Source organism: Ursus americanus, chromosome 36 (assembly GCF_024610735.1).
Source record: "Ursus americanus isolate L20-20 chromosome 36, mUrsAme1.1.p, whole genome shotgun sequence".
Taxonomy (NCBI): Eukaryota; Metazoa; Chordata; class Mammalia; order Carnivora; family Ursidae; genus Ursus; species Ursus americanus.
Genome location: NC_142162.1, coordinates 20742998 through 20763996, shown reverse-complemented (window position 1 = coordinate 20763996; position 20999 = coordinate 20742998). Strand labels below are relative to the sequence as shown.

At 40.3% G+C, this 20999-nt stretch overlaps 1 long non-coding RNA gene across 4 annotated transcripts in view; it reads left to right on the top strand.

Moving 5' to 3' along the window:
• The window catches only part of LOC123804054 (uncharacterized), an 86981-nt gene that overhangs the window by 48494 nt on the left and 17488 nt on the right, over positions 1-20999 (top strand). For all 4 annotated transcript variants that reach the window (XR_015723204.1, XR_015723201.1, XR_015723202.1 and 1 more), the window contains exon 3: positions 763-6288. This is a non-coding gene — a long non-coding RNA (uncharacterized LOC123804054). The remainder of the gene's footprint in view (positions 1-762; positions 6289-20999) is intronic.

Below are 20999 nucleotides of genomic sequence, written 5' to 3'. Positions count from 1 at the left end.
TAAAAAATTTGGGAATAACAGGCACTGTTGAAATAGAAAACAAAAATTGTTTTTCTTTCCATTCTTCCATTCTATTTGTATATGCAGGTATAAATCATCACATACACATAAACATACACATATATCAATATCTACTTAAAACATTAGGACCAAGTTTATAAATATCTTATATCATTTGAAAAACTTAACATAGTCTCACTGCATTTTCCAGTATTAATCAGTATTCTTCAAACCATCCTACCCCACAATCGATATGATCCTTTTTCCATGTGTGGGTATTAACCTGGTTTCTTATGTGTCACTGTTATATTAAAAACCTTGCAGAAATCTTTGTTTGAATCTCTGATTTAGAATACATTTCTTGACATAGAATTACTGGTTCCCAGGGTAGGAACGACTTTGTTTCTCAATACATTTTGTCTTCAAGAAAAGCAACATATTCCAACTAGGAGCATATGAGAGTGGATTTCTTTTTTCAAAAAATAATTTTAATAGCATTGAAGAAAAAGATTAAAAAGTGAACCCCATAATTAGCCGAGTTGTAGAAGCTGGGCCCCGTGTTTTCAAGAGCTATACGTTCTAAAAAAGTCACTGGGAACACTGCTCAGAGCTTACTTTGCCTTTGCTGTCGATGTAAGCCGCAATTTAAATTTAATGTTCTTTCCCGGGGAGGACCCAATTAGGATGTACATCCTAAAAGCATCGTGGGCTGGTAGAACTGCAGAGAAGAGCTTCTTATTCACACATTTTTGTTCATTTTAGGAGGAGGCTGAGGTGACGCTCGTTCTCTGTGACCCTGGAGGAAAGCAAAGAGAAATGGAAGCATGACCCTCTGCTTTCGACAAAAGAAAAAAAAAAAAAAAAAAAAGACACAACTTAGTGTACTAGCAGGTGCCCGAACATAAACCACAACTATGGAGTTAAAGAATTTTCCTTCACTCTCTAGAAAAAAAAAATGCTGATATCTCATTTGGATGTTTTCTTTTTTTATTGCAGTATTATGCAAGGAAAGTGGTACTTAAAAAGCCATAATCCATTGCTAAAGGCATTAGTTTCCTTTTACAGTTCAGGTGCAAATGCAATATGCTATGAACATGTTACATTCCTTAATGTTTCTTCTAATAAACAGGGTAGGAGAGCGGTCCACGTGAATTTTGAATCCCAGAAATTTTCAACTGGGAACTGCGGTGGAAAGAGAGATTTAAAACCACAGCAGGAATTCCAAACCCAGCTAACAGAGTCCAGTATTAAAGGAGACACTTCCCTACATGAGAATAAACTTACTAAATGATTCTCTCCTTTCGGTGAGGTATTTAAGGAACAGTTTAAGTGCACGAAAAAATATTTTGTGGCATCAGAAAGCATTTGAATGTTTCAGCTGAGAAATTTAATAGCCACCTGATTTTCAGAGACACTCAGGGATTTTCAGCAATTGGGTTAGAACCTGTAGGCTCCTGTCATGTGGTGAGCTGTCCTTTGCAGGCCCCAAGGACTGCCCCGTAAACCTCAGTATTTTGTTTCTCCACCCTCGTTCCCTCTGTCTGCTCTGTTTATGTATGTGGGAGAGGCCTGTTGAGTGTGGCTGATGTCTCCCAGCTGTGGCCTCTCCACTCACCCTAATTTCTTTCTCCATAGCTCATTTGGACCCAAGCAGTGGTGAAATTGCTGACTGGTGAGTGTGTCCTGCCACAAAAGCCATAGGCAAGACATGGCCATAACCAAAAGAGCATGAAGGATGGAAAACACCATCTGGACCATGCAATTTAAATACCATAAACCCCTCTTTTTTCATTTAAGAAAAATCAGCCATGCAGCCTTTTGTTGCTTTCTGCTGTGGCCAAAAACCACTTAGGCTGCAATCCTCTGTTAGTGAAAGAAAAAGTCCAAAGGGACTTCAGAAGATGCATTGCCCTCTTTTCAAGTTTTATGTGCAGCTTTTTTTGGCCCATATCTCTTTGGACCTTTCCTCTGCTCAGAGCATAGCAAGTGCCTCCCAACTGTACATCTGTCATCGATCACCCTGAGAGCTCACTATGCTTCCTGGGAACTCGTGTTCCAGTTGTCGGTAGACAAGGAGAGTTCGTTTTCTGTTTACATACAACCAATAATCCAAGAATGAGCAGGGCATTTCGGAGAGTTTATGGTCCTATGTATTTAGGAAAAAAATACAAAAGTGCTCCTTTCTGATTCTTAACCAGGATTTAATCATTCTTTGGCTTTTACTCAGCAATGAAGGTCCGTAGGGTTATGTTATTACATTTTGATAGTGGTATTTTTTTTGAAGATTTTATTTATGTATTTGAGAAAGAGAGAGAGTGCGAGTGGGGAGGGGCAGAAGGAGGGGGAGAAAGAATCTGAAGCAGACTCCGCAGTGAGTGAGGGGGCTCGATCTCATGACCTGAGCCGAAACCAAGAGTCGGACGCTTAACCGACTGAGTCTCCCAGGCGCCCGGATAGTGGTATTTTATAACAAACAGTTATCTGGTTGCTTTTATTTTAATTGACAATTAAGACTGAACTCTCTAGCCATGAAGGTAATTAAATAGTTGCTTTCTCAGTGCTTTGGGTTCATCACAAATAGCATTCACCTCTGTCAAGGGAGGTAAGAGAAGTATTGCCATAAAGTAAGGACAATACTGGACTCAGGCTTTGAGACCCAGCTCTGTTACTAACCGGCTGTATGACCTGAAGGAAATCACCTAACCTCCTTGACCTCAGTGCTCTCATCTGTGAAAGGAGAGTTGAGATCCTCTTCATTTCTTTTTTTTTTTAATTATTATGTTCAGTTAGCCAGCATATAGTACATCATTACTTTTTTAAATTATTATTATGATATGATATGACTAACAAGTCACCATACAGTACAGCATTAGTTTTTGATGTCGTGTTCCATGATTCGTTGTTTGCGTGTAACACCCAGTGCTCCATGCAATACGTGCCCTCCTTAATACCCATCATCGGGCTAGCCCATCCCCGCACCCCTCTCCCCTCTAAAACCCTCTGTTTCCCGGAGTCCATAGTCTCTCGTGGTTCATCTTCCCCTCTGCTCTCCCCCCCTTCATTTTCCCCTTCCTTCTCCTAATGATCTCCCTGCTATTCCTTATGTTCCACAAATAAGTGAAACCATATGATAATTGTCTTTCTCTGCTTGACTTATTTCACTTAGCATAATCTCCTCCAGTTCCATCCATGTTGATGCGAATGCTGGGTATTCATCATTTCTGATGGCTGGGTAATATTCCATCGTATATATGGACCACATCTTCTTTATCCATTCGTGTGTTGAAGGGCATCTCGGCTCCTTCCGCAGTTTGGCTGTTGTGGACATTACATCATTAGTTTTTGATGTAGTGTTCAACGATTCATTAGTTGCGTATAACACCCAGTGCTCATCACAACACATGCCCTCCTTGATACCCATCGGATCCTCTTCATTTCTGCAAGGCCAAACTTCTCCCTAAGTCTTTGGAAGGCAGGTTGAGGAAAAAAGTAAAAATAAATAGCTGCCCTTTGATAATGCCCACGAAGTGCCAGCAACCTAGAAGAATACGGGAAATGCTCTACACGCATGGTTCTTTGCTGTCATTAAAAGGAGCAGGGACTGCTATCATGTCCATTTATAAGTGATGAAATTGAGACTTAGAGTCCCTTCAGGGGGGACCAAGAGGTGACCTGGAATGAAAGCTCAAGTCTCTCCAGGAACAAAGCCTGGCTCTTCATAATCATTTATTATGAACACAGCAGTTTCCAAACATTATCCCCTTTAATCTTCAGAATAACGCTGTAAGGTTAATAGCATCATTCCTATTACCAGAATGAGGGAAACGTAGCTTAAAAATTCAGAAACCTACTGAGAGTGACGTGAACGATGTGGAACAGGAGAGCCAGGATTCCTTCCCTACCAGCCGCGATCTTTGTACTATGTCAGTGGGAAGCTTGGACATACTGCACGTAGTTGGATAACTAGCTAGCATATTGTTTACTTTTAAATTTTGGCTTTGACTTTAGATTGGCACGTTCAAATTCATTAAGCCAAATGTTAGGTAACGTCATGGAAGATGTTACTTATTCTCATAATCTTTGGACAAGACAACAGCACAAGTTTAGCTTAAGCTCCAGACCCAAACAAAACCTTGGAGGACCTGAGGGATTGACAGGTGGCTGGTGAGGAAGAGTGAAGTCCCTAAGGTCGGATCCATGCTATTCATTTTTCTAGAGTAGCCTTCTAAAAGTCAGATAATTTAAGGCTTCAAAACTTTTTTTTTAAGAACCCTTATACTATCTTGAAATCTGGAGAATATCACAAAACTTCTGATCTCTCTTTTTTTTTTTCCACGACAGTTTCATAAAGGCATGAATGTAAGTGGGTAGTGTATATTGGGACCTTATCAAGTGATCACTATCAGACTGCAGGGTGGACATAATGCATTAGTACCATCTAGAACATGGCTACTTGGTCAATACGTGGAATAGCATTTATCTCTCATTGTTGATGGTTTCCAAACCAAAACAGAATCATCTGGGAAGCGTGAACAAACTCATATTCCTGGGCCTCCACCGGTCAGATCGGATAAGAATCACTAGTGGGTGTGCCAGGGCACCTGCATTTCTAAAAAGCTCGCCCTGATGATACTAAGCTGCATCAGGCTTGGGAACCACTGAGCAGGGTTGGAATCCAGCTCCTGACCCCTCTCTTGACAGAAGTCTCTGAAAAGGAGTAGGGACACTGTTCACAGCTACATTTCTAGGACTTTGGTGTTTTAAGGATGGCTTAAAGAGAAAAGTCACCAGGAAACTCATTTGAATGCCACTTTTTAAGACTAACGCCTGAGTCACAGAAAAATCTCCGAAATTTTTGTGTTTTGGGGTTTTTTGCCTTGCTCAAAAGCATAATTCTTCTTCCATTTTTTTTTCCTTTAGAGGGAATAGACACTATTAGTCCACACTTTCTATTTTCTGTGGTTCGAGGAGAATGGAAACAAAGAAAATGTTTTGCTTTTCGTTCTGAAAGTATGGTCTGTTCCTTTTATGAAGAAACTTGGTTCAGAATGCACTGTAAGGAAAATTAAACATCAGTTTTCATGAATTCTCTTGAGAAATATGTTTTGGAAATGTATGCACCATATATCAGAGTATTTTACTTTCTTTAAGGTCATACCATATATTTTGATATGCTCTCAATTTAACAAAGTGCATCAGTTCTAAAGGACAAACGTTTTGGTATTATTAATTTGCTTTAGATTTATAATGTCTTTTTTTTTCATTATGGATATGATTTAGGTTTTAATTTTTTTTCCATATTCTTCTCTTAGCAGCAATTAAATAGGTTTGCCATGAGGTTTTTGTTTTTTGTTTTTGAGTTGATGAGAAGGGCAAGAATTATATTTAGGTCAGTGTGTGCAAAGAAGGAATAGGAATTCTCTGTGGGTTATAAAGAATGAGTAGATTTTTACAAAAGGAAAGGAGAAACTAATATTGCAGATGTTCAGGATAAAATAAGTTTCTGGGAAAAACCTTAAATCAAAGATTGTAAGTTCTGTAAATTTTGGACGTCATAGTATACTTCATTTAAAATACAACTTTTTTCCCCTCTACCTAGTTACGGTTAAAGTTGTTTCTTATCAATTACTAACAGCAGGTCTAAGAAAACAATTTTTTTTTTAAGAAAACAAATTTCTTTTATCACTTTTCTTGTGAGCAGTTTGGTTTAGTTGTGTGTACTTTTCTAATAGCTGCATATTCCAAGATCAGTATCTAATTTAAGGCAGAGAGAGAATCAGAATGTTATGCGTCTATTCTATTGATTTCAGAAAAATAAACATCCCGACAGCACAAAATGCTGCCAGAAGGATGAGGGCTAATGACTGTGGGTCTGCTTGCTTTTAATCATTTAAATTCCATCCGGTAAAAGTCCACTGGAAGGAATAATAAAATCCAAACTGAAATTGTCATTTAGAATCAAGTTCTTGGGGAAGCGGGCAGGGTAGAGATTGACTATAAATGCTGAATAATGTAACAATGATTGAAGATCTAACTGTATTTTATATTTTCTAGGAGCCCATTCGGATCAGAGCATTTATTTGGGGAAATCGTACTTTGTTTCCAAGGCCTATATCTGCTCACAGTTGGCTGGTGTGGCCATCCCAGCACCCCCTGGCTGTTCTTCTTGCCGGCCACATCGCCGCAGGGCTCTGAGTCAGGAAAGGAGATTTTACTGTGCTTAGAGCCATTCTCTCCTGTATATTCCTGAGCAAAGTGACCCAAAGATAATGTTCACCTTTAACTCGGGTGAGTTGTGTCCCTTTACGTTAAAGAGTTTCCTTTCTCTGAGCTTAATCAAAATACTTTTTGATATGAGTTCTCATGCAAGCCAGTTGGCCTCACCTTGCTCTAGGGTCACATCCTCACCTAACCATAGCTAGCTTTTTTGAAAATACTTCACCACCAGTCTGTAAAGAGAATTATTCTGGGGAGTGTGTTAGTCTAAGAAAATGTTCATCCTAGCTACCGGTAAAGTCACTTATTAATTTATGCTCCGTAATTGCAAATAATACTTTCACAGTAGGAGGACAACGTGGAGAAAGAAATGTTATTGCCTAATGAATTCGGATCAATCTTATGATGGATTATTTACCATAAAGATGAACACTGAATGAGTAGAATTTGGAATTCCTTGAACTACTTGAGGGGCATTTTTTCGTCTGTGTTGTGACCTGGATGACCAGGCCCCTTGCATTCCTTGCACGTGCTTCTGCCACAAGTGAGCAATCAACACTTCCTAACTCAGCTCACGTCCTTCGGGTGTGTTCAAAGTCCCTGAGGAGGACTGATCATTAAGCTAATATCTCAGTGCAATAAGCCAATACATTTGTGGGAATGACAAAATCAACAAGGCCATGGCATCAGGCTTTGGGTTGGGAATCTATTATTGAGTCATAATGCACAGGAGAATCTTCTGGACTATAGTGAGGTAGTGGTTCTCTAAGTTTTCTGGGGATTGATGGTCCCAATAAAATCATCAACATTTCACTTTTGCTGAAAATATCACACATGTACAAGTTCAAGCCCTTACATACTGGAAAGAGATAGATAGAAGTCTGCATAGCTCTCTATAGAGAGTTAACTATTTATTGGAAAGAAGAAGAAAAGAGAACCTTGATGTTATCACCCCCTTAGAACACTCCATGAGGAGTTCAGGCACTAACTCAGATCACAGAGCATTTTTAATGTTGAAGAGTCTCTGTTTCCTTATTTTATAATGGTTCCTTATTTTATAATGGTTCATTCCAAGTGATGTGTTCTTTTTTTTTTTTACAAGGCGAGACCTAAATGGAGTTACTGTTTGTGTGTGTGTGTGTGTGTGTGTGTGTGTGTGTGTGTGTGTTTTAAGAAGGGAGTCATCATATACTAACTGTGTAGTTAGGAGGTGAATGAACCTGGAAAGTGGTTCTTAGAGTTAGTGACTAGAAAAAATTAAAAAAAAATGTAGTCACCACAGAAATAAAGGTAGAACACTGAGATGGTTTGAGGTTTGTGAAAAATTTAGAAATTGATAAAGCATTACGGAATCCTGTCTTTTTAATGGAAATAAAAATGAAGCAGGTGGATAGTGTGGCCAAAGATTCAGGGCTATATTTTCCCCTTTCAGCATTTTGGTTTCCTTATTTTTAGCGTAACAAATTGTTGTGGTTAAGGTTTGAGTATTGGTATTAAAGTTTAATGAAAGTTATACATTTTTGCCTTCAAATATATAATTTTAAGAGACTAGCCGCATGCTTAGGTGCAATCTTAGTACATTGAGGAGCCAATTTTTTCCCCAACACAATACTTCTGTGATTATTATATGATGGGAAGATAGTCCACAGGAAAAGCGTTTTCCCTCAATAGGTCTTTCCTGAACAGTCCTTCTGCTTGTCTAACCTCTGCTCTGAGAGGAGTTTTTGTGGGAAATAGACCACACTTTATTTGGCAAAGATGTACTTCTTAAGTGACTACCTCTAACCAGTTAGAGGAGAAACTATAAATAGTGACCCTACCTGAAATGATATCCATGAAGTCACTTATGCACTTAAAAGAAAGTAGGTGCTAAATAATCTTGCAGCCTGGTTCTGCACATGCCGGCCATGTATATACATCATAACTATATGATATAACCCCAAATAACAATAACTCGCTTTGTACTCATAACACCAATTGATTTGTGTAGAAGAATAGGGGGGTTACAACAAACTAACTTGTTCTTTTGGGGTTCGTACGTTTGGAAATGCGCTTCATGTCTGCCTTATGTTTTATGAAATATACCTTATTCTGTTCCTAAATGGGCAGTTTCTCTTCTTCCTTCAAAGCTATTTTTTTTTTCTTTAGAGAGGGAGAGAAAGACAGAGAGTGTGTGTGCGCGAGCGGGGGGGGGGGGCAGAGGGAGAGGGAGAACGAGAATCCCAAGCGGACTCCACTTCTGGGGCAGAGCCCCACTTGGGACTCAATCTCACGACCCTGAGATCATGACCTGAGCCGAAATCAAGAGGAGGTCGCTCAACCAACTGAGCCACCCAGAGCCTCTCCAAGGCTATTTCTGATTCCAGAATATTCTGAAGTAAAAAATCAGGTTGAGAATTAATTAATTATGGTCACCTTATACAGTGGTATTGCTTCTGAGGTAATGAAGTATGTAGTTCTTTTAGCGGGTATGGTTTAAGCGAAAAAAAAAATATATGTCTCCTTTTGAAGAACAGATAGAAATATTAGAATACATGGCTAGTCTCAGGGGATGTAGCAGGCGGAATGATGGCCCCTGGAGGTATTTGCATCCTAATCCTCACAGCCCGTGAATGTGTTACCTTATGCTGTGAAGGTTAATAAGGTTGTAAATAGAGTCAAGTTTATTAATCAGCTGACCTTAAAAGAGGGGGAGGAGATGAGATTATCCAGGTGGGTCCAATAGGAATCCGAAGGACCTTTAAAAGCGAAATAGGCGGGGCAGGAGATCAGAGTGATGAGACAGGAGAAGAAATCGACCCACCACCATCCCTGACTTTGGAGACAGAGAAGGCCAGAAGCCATGGAACAGCAGTGGCCTCCAGAAGCTGGAAAAGGCAAGGAAATGGATTGTCCCCTAGAGCATCTAGAAGGGAACACAGCCCGTGAAGAGAGCTGTTAGCCCCGTGGGACACATTTTGGATTTCTGACCTAGGGAACTGTAAGAGTGTAAATTTGTGTTGTTTTGTGCATTGCGTAATCTGTAACAGCTGCCGCGGGAGGTCTCTCACCTTCAGATGTGGCTTTGCTAATTCATTTCTCTCCGGTGTGATACGAGTGGGTTGTGATTCAGCTAAAGGTGAAGGGACTAGTGTTCATCTTCACCCCTCCAGTACCTAGCACATTCTTAGCACAGAGGCATTCAGAGTCGGTGACTTTGGCCGTCAGATTTATACACCTCATCCCTGGCTACATGCTCATGAGATTGAGCTGCTCGTTCAGTTTCTCAATAGATTTTGGAAATATGTTTAGTGTTTTTACTTACACTAAATGGTACAACTAAATGAATTGTATTTTCAAAAAATGTATTTTATTTTGAAACAATTTGGTCCCACTTTATCAACTTACGATTGGCTAACTGGCAAGGAAAACAATCCATTTCCAAGACCAGTGAGTTCTCATTTTGTGTTTAGCTATGTAAATATCATGAGGGAGGGAGGGAGGGCGTTAAGGAGAAAGAGAGAGAGTGCGCAAGAGGGGAGAGAAAGAGAGAGAGAGATTGATTCTCCGAAGATTTGGCAATTAATACCCTAACCCCAGTCAATCTTGGTGGAAAAAGACTCAATTATGCAGTACCGGTTGAGGAATAGTTCTGCTGTCAGAAAGCTTGTATTTGTTGTGATTGAATGGGATTCAGGTAACCCCCGTGGAATGGTGAAGTCAGATAAAGTTGAGATTTGACTGGGTTTGTATGACCAATAACCTTTCCAATTTAATAGAATAAATAGTGCCTCTATGTGTGCTTAACATATTGACGTTATCTATACCAGAATGAATTATTTTTGAAGGAATGGACGGATTTTCTGAAATCATGTTAAGGAAGACCTGTGACATAATAGCATTTGATGATCTGGATTCAAATATATCAAACGCAGGGTGTAAAAACCAGCCAGGATTAGCGCAAGGTGCAGGTAATGGTCCTGTCTTGCTGTTCTTGTATGATAATGACGTCCCACTGTACAGTTTACAAATGGAATCTAATATAATCTGATATAAAACTGAAAGACTAAAGAAGTGCCTGGTCATTAAGATTTTTTTCTCAATTTTGGTAATTTTCTCATGGTAATTTCACTAGTAGATTAATATCAGACTTTTAAAGCATTTACAAAATTGAAATAATTTTTGAGCTTTGCGAAATCATATTTGGTAAAATGTGTCAAGGCCATCAACAGTGGGGATTTGGAATGTATTGTATTTTGGAATGAAAAGTATTTTTTAGCATTACAAACTACAAATTAAAAGAAAGAAAATAAACGTGCCAAGTATTTTAGCTTTTCTATACAGGTAAAGATATACAGCCAGGGGCATTGACTATCGGGGGGGGGGGGGATTATAGTTGATGGGCCAGACAGTGTACCTTAATATTTTGTGGCTCACTGACTCCTTTGAAATTTTGATGAAATCTGTGGTCCCTCTTCATAGAACAGTGTACATATAGGCACACGTACACACACATTTGTATATTATGCACTTTTCCAGAAAGCTTATTTAGTTCCAGAAGCCCATTCATGATCTTGCAAGGGTAAGAACTTGTATTTTAAACCATTGTGGCTCTCTTGTCTGGACTACACTAAGACAATCAACTTGAACTTTGGTTTCTCAGGAGACTTCAGGAATGTGGCACTTCTGTATTCTAAGGAATGAATTATTTGGGACGCACCGTGATTTAAAATTTTAACCAGTTGATGACCTAACCTCAGGTAGATTTGGGTAATTATTTCTGCTCAGCGTCTAGGGTTTTAAAGAAAGCAGAAAGTTTTAGATGGAAAGTGGATTCTAGGACTCAGAGTAAAGAATTCAGACAAAACCAAAGATTATGAGGTGGAAGCAGATTCCGATTTCCCCAACCTGACTGATGAGTGGAAGTCGAGGAAGGTAGGAAAGGACAGGGTGGTCTTTACTACTGCTCATCAAGGCCGGCAGGGTTGTGTCTATCAGGGAGGTCTGCCTGGAGGTTCCAGAGGTACTGGAGAAGGTCCCAAGAACCTGGGCACCAAAGTACTGGGCCGTGGATTTAGTAAATGATTGATCAAGAGGCAGGGGTGGAGGGGTTGGGAGTGGGGAATGACTAAACAATAGGCATTGGCTGACTTGATCTTGAACCTTGATCTTTGGACTTTGGTGATTTTCATGCATCTTCTCTGATATTGGGACAAAAGGCAGGCTGGGTTGACCTCACAAGGAGGAACAAGCCTGCAAAAATCGGGCAAGGGTAGAAAAGCAATGCTAATCTGGGTTCTTTGGGAAAAGCACATGCATTTATGTGGTCTGTATGTATCCAAATAAAGTCATGTGCATTAGCAGGCAAATTCTAGCATGACCTAGTGCTACCTCTCTTTGGAAGTCTTCTGGCTCACTCCTCTTTTCCCAATTAAAATTATTAGTGATGTGACTGAGAAAGATGAGTTCGAATCCCCAGTAGAATTTCTGATGACCTTTGATGACCTTCATTTCCGAAGAAGATTTTTTGTGAGTTCCTGAAAGATTTCAGCAGGGATTCGGGTTCTCAACTCGAAAACTTTGTGGCTGTTCTTTGATCTTGTTCTGACATCAACCCAAACGTCGAAATTTGCCTCTTTCTTAACTTTGTGTGTGCGCGCGTGCACACACACACACACACACACACACTCCTTGAAGCAGGCTTTGTAGCGTAGAGCTGACTTTGCTGAGGGTTTTAGGACATGGAAGTTAATATATTTCAGCAATTCAGCTGAAAATAAAATGTTCAAAAGTTGGTGCGGACACCAAGTGAAGGCATCTAGGAGGCATCTAGGAGGCATCTAGCCTTTTTCCTCCATAAACCAAGCTAAAGAGGGAGCATGGGGTTGGTTGTGTCTGCCCACAGGAAAGGTCACTTTTTAAAGCTCCTGCAAAGACACTGTGCCATCCACTTACCAGCCCTCGTACTGAGCCCATCCAGAGGTGGCATCTTCTCTCACTTTGTACAGGGCTCCACACAGACTAGCTGCCGTTCTGCCCACATTAGAGTCTTTTAGCTACTCTGCCATATTGCTTCGCTGCTCTGAAGAGCACCGGAGGCAGACTGCATGGGTTTGAATCCCAGCTCTGCCACATACGAGCTGTGTGACAGTGGGCAGGTTATTGAATCTCTCTGTATCTCATTTTCCTTTTCCGTAAAGCAGGAATAGTAAAGGTTCTCCCCACTTTATAGGGTCAGTGTGAGGACTAAGTGACATATAAGCATGTAAAGTGCTTAGCAACGTTGTCTAGCACGTAGTGCCCAATAACTGCTAGTCATCAATGTTCTCCTGCATAAATGACAATATTTTATTCACGTAATAAAATTTCTAGTAGTTTCGTGTTACCGACAGAATAAAGTTCCAACACCTCAACCTGACATTTAAAATCTGCTCCCCACATCCCTTCATCCGTCTTCTTTGACATATGATGAAGCCTCTGTGTTAGCCACATGGTTTGCTCCTGGACAGCCCCATCTCACTGTTCACCCCCAACTCTAAGCGTCGTCTCGTGTTGCTGGATACACCTGATAGTATAATTCACAGGAGACATTCTCAAAAGGCATTAGACAAATGAATGTGAAGATCAAAGAAATTGCTTCCTTCCCCAGTGTGAAAGAATGCAGGACAGACGAAGAGAGAAATTCTAGCATTCTTTAGCTGCTAGTCAATGAGAATTGAAATCAAAGGCTGTTACTGGGACCTTCATTACCTTTGAATACAATACGCCCACCATAGTAGCTCTATTTGTAAGCAAAACTACAAGGCAGATATGTCCTCTAATTCCTTTTTCCTAGTGTTTCTCACCTAATGAAGGTACCAATAACTCTCCCAGAAATATCTGATCTTCAGTGAGGAAGAAAGCCCAGAATAGATGATGTTACGAGGAGTGACGATTCAAACTACAGCAGGAGTGGGTTGTGTCATTTCTTTCCCAAGTTGCCTTCAAATATCACCCTTTGGGCAGTCACTTAATTTGTGGGAACATGAGCATAGTTTGAATGCTAATTAATAAAAGAAGAAAAAGATAAAAGAGGAAGGGCACCCTGACCCCTAGTGTTTATTTTTCAGCTCATGGTGGTTGTGCTGCGACTTCAGACTATTTAATTGGCCTCTTTTCTGTCCTTACGACCTAGTTCCTTCTGCTTTGTGACTGTCGCTTTGGTGTGTGAGAGAGGCTAAATGCCACTGATTTCCTTCTTTAATTTTGGTGATTATTTCTACACCCAGAGGATAAAATCATCTGAGAAGCAATCCTAAAAGCTGCTGACAAGCTGGCGAGGCACTCGAGAGCGGATGAGGCGACAGAGAAGGTTTTGGGTGCCCATGGGTAAATGAAATGGTTGGCTTATCTGACCTTTCTCTTTTGAAGCTGGCATCCTGACAAAGCATCACACAGCCAAGCAGGAGGGGTCGGTGCTCTGACCAGGAGAGACACTGAGCCGAGCCACCCCTTAAAAATACTGAACTGATCACCATAGAAAAGAATGAGATCTTGCCGTTTGTGACAACATGGATGGACCTAGAGGGCGTTAGGCTAAGTGAAATAAGTCAGGCAGAGAAAGACAAATACCATATGATTTCATGTCTACATGAAATCTAAAAAAACAAAGGAACAAAAACAGAAACGGAATCATGAACCCAGAGAACACACTGGTGGTTGCCTAAAGGGAGGGGCTTGGGGGTGGGTGAAGTAGGTAAAGAGGATTTAGAGCTATAGACTTCCAGTTATAAAACAAATAAGTCACGCGGACGAAAAGCACAGCAAAGGGCATAGAGTCAATAATATCGTAATCTTGTTGTGTGGTATCCGACGGTGATACACTTATCATGGTGAGCATAGCACAATGTGTAGAACCATTGAATCACGATGTCGTCCACCTGAAATTAATGTCACGTATGTCAGTTAGACTTCAATTAAAAAAAAATCACTGTGCTGGAAGGAGGAGACCCATTTTCTATTCTGCTCTGTCAGTAAGTCTTTCGACTGCTGCACATCTCAGTTTTTCATCTGTAAAATGAAGGGTCATTCATTGAACTATTTACTGAGCATTCGGCATTGTTTTAAGTGCTGGGGATAGGTCAGTGAACAACACTGACAAGATTCTTGCTCTTGGTGTGTTGGGGTGGGGATATGCAGGGAATGGAGACAGTCGACAGACCCATAAATTAATACAGAAGAAAATTCCAGATACTGATAACAGCTGTGGAGAGAAGAACACTGGGTGGGATGGCAGAAAGTGGCTAGAGGTGGACTAGGGGAGGTCTCTTTGGGGAGACGGGCATTTAAGCTGTACTTGAACGATGACAATGAGTCATGCCATAGGGCAGCAGTTCCCAGGGAGAAGGCACAGTTGGTACAAAAAAAGACTAGAAGGCAACAATTAGGTGAGTGTCTTTGAGGGCCTGGCAGAACGCCAGGGTGAGGAGATGGAGAGGAGACTGACAAGAGATGTGATTAAAGGGGTGGGCGGGGGCCAACGAAGACTTCGCTGACACTGAGCGGTTTGAATTTATTCTCACCATCACGTAAACCCACTGAAGCAGCATCGTCCAGTGGAAATATAACATGAGCCACATATGAAATTTTAAAACATTTAGTAGCCACGTTAAACAAGTAAAAGAGATAGATAAATTAGATTGAAGAAGTGTTACTTAAAATATATAAAAATATTATCATTTCAACATGTAGTCACAATTAAAACTATTGAGATGTTTTACACTCTCTTTTTGAATTAAGACTTTCAAGTCAGTGTGTATTTTACATTTATAGCACATTTCAGTCTGGATGCCAAATTTTCATTGGAAATAATTGATTTACATTAAGATTTCATAAAATTTACATTTGAGATGGTAGATGCACATACCCGACTTGTTTCAAACATACTTAAATGCTTTCCAATAATTAAATCCAGAATCAGTCTTCAAATTTAGGATAATCAAAATTAAATAAAATTTAACATTCAGTTCTTCAGTTGCAGCAGACGCCAAGTGCTCGGTAAACACATGCGGCTAGTGGCTGCCATATTGGACAGGTCAGGATTGGAGGGTTTCAAGTGGGGAATGACAGGATTTGGTTTGCTTTAAAAGGACCACTGGTTGCTGTGTGAAGAACTGACTGTGGTAGAGAAAGTATAGGTATTGGGAACTGATTACATGGAGGTCAGCAAACTTGTTCTGTCAAAGTTCAGTTAAAAGGGGCCAGATAGTAAATATTTTAGGCTTTGTGGGCCATATGGTCCTTGTCGTACACAATTCCGCGATTGTAAAACAAAAGCAGCCATAGGCGATACATGAAAGAATGAGCATGGCGGTGTTCCAATAAAACTTTATTGATGGACACTGGAATTTGAATTTCATGTAATTTGACATGTCATGCAATATTATTCTTTTGATTTTTTTTTAACAGTCATTTAAAAATGTAAAAATGGTTCTTAGCTTATAGGACATTCAAAAAGAGGCAGCAAGTGGAATGGTGAGCAGGTGTTTGCTGACCCCCAAATCAGGGGTGTTTGGCAGTAGCCCAAGGGGGAGGTGATGGTGCTGGAGAGCTGAGGGGGCAGCAGCGGGAAGACTGTGATTCCTGTGGTAGAGCTGGCTGGACTTGATGATAGTCTGGGTGTTGGGAGCCAGGAAAGGGAAGAGTCAAGAATGAAGGCGTGAGGCTCCGTTTTGAGCCTGACCAGATGGTTTCTAAAGTTCTCTTTAGCTCCAGCAGCTTGTGATCTATGATTTTTAAGTGGAATCCACTTTTTGACCAGAGTTTGGAATGATGCTTTTCCTCCTCCTTGAGTGGATACATTCCAGTATCTGGAAATTGTAAACCTGGGAATGTTCTCTGATAAAGGAGTGTTGTATATTTCAGCTCTTCACTGACAACGTCACTAAGCCATTTTATAATTTTTAATTTTTATGTTGTGGAATTGCATGGATCTTAAGACAAACTTCTGTACAAAGTAGACTTTCGTACACGCACCGGTGATATGCTTCATTTCTGTCCAGCTATGGTCCTGTTTAAATGGATTAAACTTGCTTGTTTTAAAACAAGTTCTATGGGAATTCTGGATCATTTCGGTCCTTCCCTCCCCTCTTTTTATTCTGTCCTCTTGTAGTTATCTCCTGGGGAGCAACGTTTTCATGGGTTAAAACAGCAATGGATTTTTGTTCTTAGCTTTTATTTGAATGTATCCTTTCACCTCAGATATATTATGCATCGCCAAAGAAACTCATAAATTATAGACTAAGCAAAAGTTAACATTAGATCTGAGTGTGGTGTAATGCCCAAAGGAAACTATTTGAAAAGGTTACAAGCTGTCAAAAAACAATTTGTATGGCTAAGAGCCGCACAGTTAGATGCTCTTAATGGAATATCTGCAATGATTATTTGGGCATCGGTTGCTTATTACGTCTCTGTGGCAACGAATCAGTGTATTTCTTTGGAAGCTAGAGGCGGCCGGAATTCGGCACCTCGAATACCGAAGAAGTGTGTGGTCGAACGTGTTGTTCCACATCAAACAAACCGCTTCTCTCTCCAGATTTTAATAATTCCCCACCCCTCCCAAATTGTCATTGGTGCCGATTGCAAGAATAAAGACTAGTTACTTCAGTGAAAGGATCGTAAAGTCAATCATGTGGATAAAATTACTGAGCCATCCAGCCAGCTGGTCTCTATTTGGCTCCACTTTGGTTCATTAGTTTATGGGGTGAATTCACTCCATATTTAAGGAAAGCAAAAACGGCATCAAAACTCGTTTGTAATTAATTGCAGCTTTTTAGAAAGGAATGCATTTGCAAATGAAGAATATGCAATGTCAGATCCTGATTTCTGATTATGTTATGCATCTGTCTACAATGTAACTTTCTTTTGTGTTTATGTTAACGCCGGGTATAGTTAGACACTTTTTCAGACCCTTACCACTACTATCCGCGTTTTAAGAGTTTCTCTTTGCCAACTTCAAAAACTTTAAAATAGCACATCAATGGTTGGCTGGAGCCCGTGCATCTCCAAACAGTCTAAGAGTCATTGGATGCCTGGCCATCTAATCTGGTGCTTGTCTTAATGTATTACCATTCAGGTGATTAGCTGGGCTTATGCAACTGTAAGCTGATGTCGAAATGACCATACATCACAAAAACATTGCGGTTTCCATGCTTTGGTAGTGGCAAAATGGCCAATGTTAATTACTTGGGCATTTAATGGACCCAGAAATAACAAATACATGCTTCTCTTGATTTGGAAACCTTTTACAAAAGGACATAAAAGCAGTCAAGCAGCCCTGGAGCTGCGCCTCTACACATCGAACTCCTCATAAGGACCAAAGTAAGGGCAAAGGACACGAATGCTTTTAAACAAAAGGAACCCAGTAGGACAGAACTCTAATACTTTATGCTAACTCTCATAAACACAGAAAGGAAAAATCTGGTGAACAAAGAAGCCAAATATCATAAATATGCCTCCTATGTCAAAGACTGGAATTAGCTCTCACAGAACACAACAGGCAAAGGCAAAACAGAACGTCAGTTGGCTACTTCTGGTGGAAATAATCCGCCCCAGAGTAAGTCAAGCCACTGACGAAAGCATTTCTTTGGAAGTGATGGGTACTTGGGATGGGAGCCCTGTGGCTACAGAGTGAGAGCTCAAAATGTGTTCGGAGGGATGTCCAAGTATGCAAATCCCTACCAGATGCTGTGAGACACGAGGGCCACAGGGCTCGCCATGACATTTGGACCACCTTTTGCCCATATCTCATCTCCCTCCAAGTCCTGAACCACCTGAACTTGCAAGAAATTATCCACAAATTGAAAGTTAAAGAAAAAGTCAGCAATATGTAAATGGACCACTAGGAAAACGAATCTGTTTCAAATGAGGGTGTTTCAAGACCCTCATTTGACATGAGGAGACTGAGGCCCAGAGAAATGAAAATGGTGAAGGAACTTGCTCAAAAGGACCTATTTAGTCAGTTGGGGTAATTAGCAGAGTATTTTACAAAATGACTTTAATATGTGTTTTAACTAAAAAACAAAACAAATATGTTTTAACCAAAAAAAAAAAAAAACCAAAACAAAACAAAACTTACAAGGTAAGTAGAGAAGGTATTATCTTCAAAACATTTCAGGTAAAGGAAGGGAAACCCGGAGAAGTCAAGTCATTTGCCCAAGACCATCTAGCTAGGAAGTCATGGTCCCTTCTACCTAGTTCGTTTTGACTCTATGAACTTGCCGTTATTATAAATTGCCTCCAGATCTAAGTTCCTTTTTCTTCCCATGTAGTAGCCAAGCATAGCGAGAAACTAAAGCATGAGGAAAGAAAGAAAGGAACAAAGGGGTAGAATTAGCTTTGTGCCTAATTCCACAGATAATAGCTTTCTCAATTAGAGTAGATGTGCTGAATACCCCCTGAGCACGTCGGTGGAGGAGAAAAACTTACAACTCTGGTAATGATACTTCATAGATGAGCCAGTGTTTGCATTCTTTGAACCTATTTTTCTTCTCTTAAGGTCCCTCAATATTCTCCCCCCCCAAGTCCCCTCAAAATTAATACAGGCTCAAAGTAAAAATGAATTATTGCTTTCAAAAAATGACATAGGGCCCTAAGAAATGTATCCCGTCAGAAATGCAATTTTAATGGCCTAAGTTATATAAATGACACATAATAAAACATTATAATTACCTATTATTTACATGTGTGTTCTAAGAATTACTTAAAATTAATTGGGAGCAGGATTAACAATTTTAATCACTTTATGAAATATTCATGAGCATTCATAAACTCCACGAGGCATTTCTTTAATGAATTAATGATATTTAATATCTTTTCACCGAATTTAAGGGCAGAAAAACCCGATTTGATAATGCATTGTAAGGTTCCGAAGTTACTGTAGGTCTCGCTGAAGAAATGGCTACCGACGCATTATTCTTAGCTGTCCGGTCCATCCATAGTGACACAAGCAAGTCTCTTCTGCCTTGGATCATGAACCAGGTTCTCCCAGCCAAGTCTATCTGATGTGACAAAAGCCATAACAAGAATAGCTTTGCAGATAGTACTTATAGTTTCTAAAACACGCATTCTGATGTCAGGGGCAGGAGATCAGCCACTGTGTAGACCACTCTGAGCACTAAGTGGAAGGAATACCTAGACTCGGAGGGCGAGCTTTGAAATTACTTCTCTCTATAGCGGAAGTGAAGGAGAGTCAAGATGAGGTTGGTTGGGTTAGTAATCTGCAGGAGGACCGCTCACCACGTGTATATGGAGGTGCTGAAGTATCTTCTTACATATTTGGTTTTTCTTTTAAGATTTTCTTTATTTTATTAGAGAGAGAGAGAGCGAGCACAAGCAGGGGGTGGGGAGGGAGAGAGGGAGAGAGAGAAGCAGGCTCCCCACGGCTGAGCAGGAACCCCTGCGCAGGGCTTGATCCTACGAACCTGGGATCATGACCTGGGCTGAAGGCAGATGCTTAGCAAACTGAGCCACCAGGCACCCAAAGTATCTTCTTAAGTCTTGTTTGTGTTCTCCACCCACCCCTACACTTTTCCTCAAATCCAGCAGGGAGGCACCAACTACAATGAGGTCTAAAGTAAAATAAATGAGATAATTAAACACGTTGTCAAGGAAGTATGACTGACAAAATGGGGGAAACAGAATGGGAGGGTGGCGGCTACGAAGGGAAGGCAGCGCATGCAAAGGAAAAAATATTTCCGACTCCAGTTCTGGCATCTGTGAAATGTTTGTCCCTTTACATGTGACTCGAAACGTAGCCAGAACACTGCACATTACAAATGAGGACACAGGCAGAGGGTTAAGTGGCTTGTCAAAAATAGCAGTTATGATTTTCCTTTTGCATCAATAATTATATTTAGAAAGGAAGCATATTATAAATTTCTTTGAAGCCACATTGACATCGCCTTGCATGTGGATTCATCTTTCTAGAAGGTGATACTGAGATGACAAAGTACCATAGGATGAGTGCGGAGATGGTTCTGTCCACTGGCTATTGCTGTTTCTCAGATGGTTTTATTCATCTTCTCAGAAACCAGTCTCAGTTCTTATCCTAATGTTAATCTCTGTCACCTTCTCCATCGTTTTTGTAGAAAATGCATTTTCAAAATAGAATTCAAGAGACATCTGTGTCTAGTACAGACCCCACTCAGACATAGACAGAGGCTGACTCATGACCACTGTTCTGTAGTTTCTAAAACATAAAAATAAATTACTTATGGCAAGTGGCCAAGTTTTTTCAAACTTATACTGCATCTTGTGTGAGTTCAGGTCTCCCCCTTAGAAGCAGCAACTAGGCATTTTGTTTTAAAATGATGTGAACATTTCTATCATCAGAGATCGCCAAAAAGAGAAAAAGAGACTCAGGTGTTGCGTGTGGTAAGCACAGAGGCTGTAGCCTGGACTCCTGGCTCAGCCGTGCATTAACTGATTTATTGTGCATAAATCGCTTAAGCATTCGCAACTTCAGTTTCCTTATCTGTAAGATGATTATTCAACAACACTTACCTTATAGGGTTGTTTAAGGATTAGAGTACAGGAATTCATTAAATAGTAAACTGTATTCTTAGAATAGTCAGTTGCACAGGCACCAAATGTTTATTGAGTTTATTATAAGATTAGGCCTTAATCCTTTAAGTGAAATATATAACCAGCAGAGCTTTAGGACACGGAATCCCTTGGGAAGATAATGCAGCCGATAAAATATATGTGCCATTCTGCAAAGTTGATAAGTTTAATCATTATTCTTAAAGTGGTGCATGAAGAAAAGA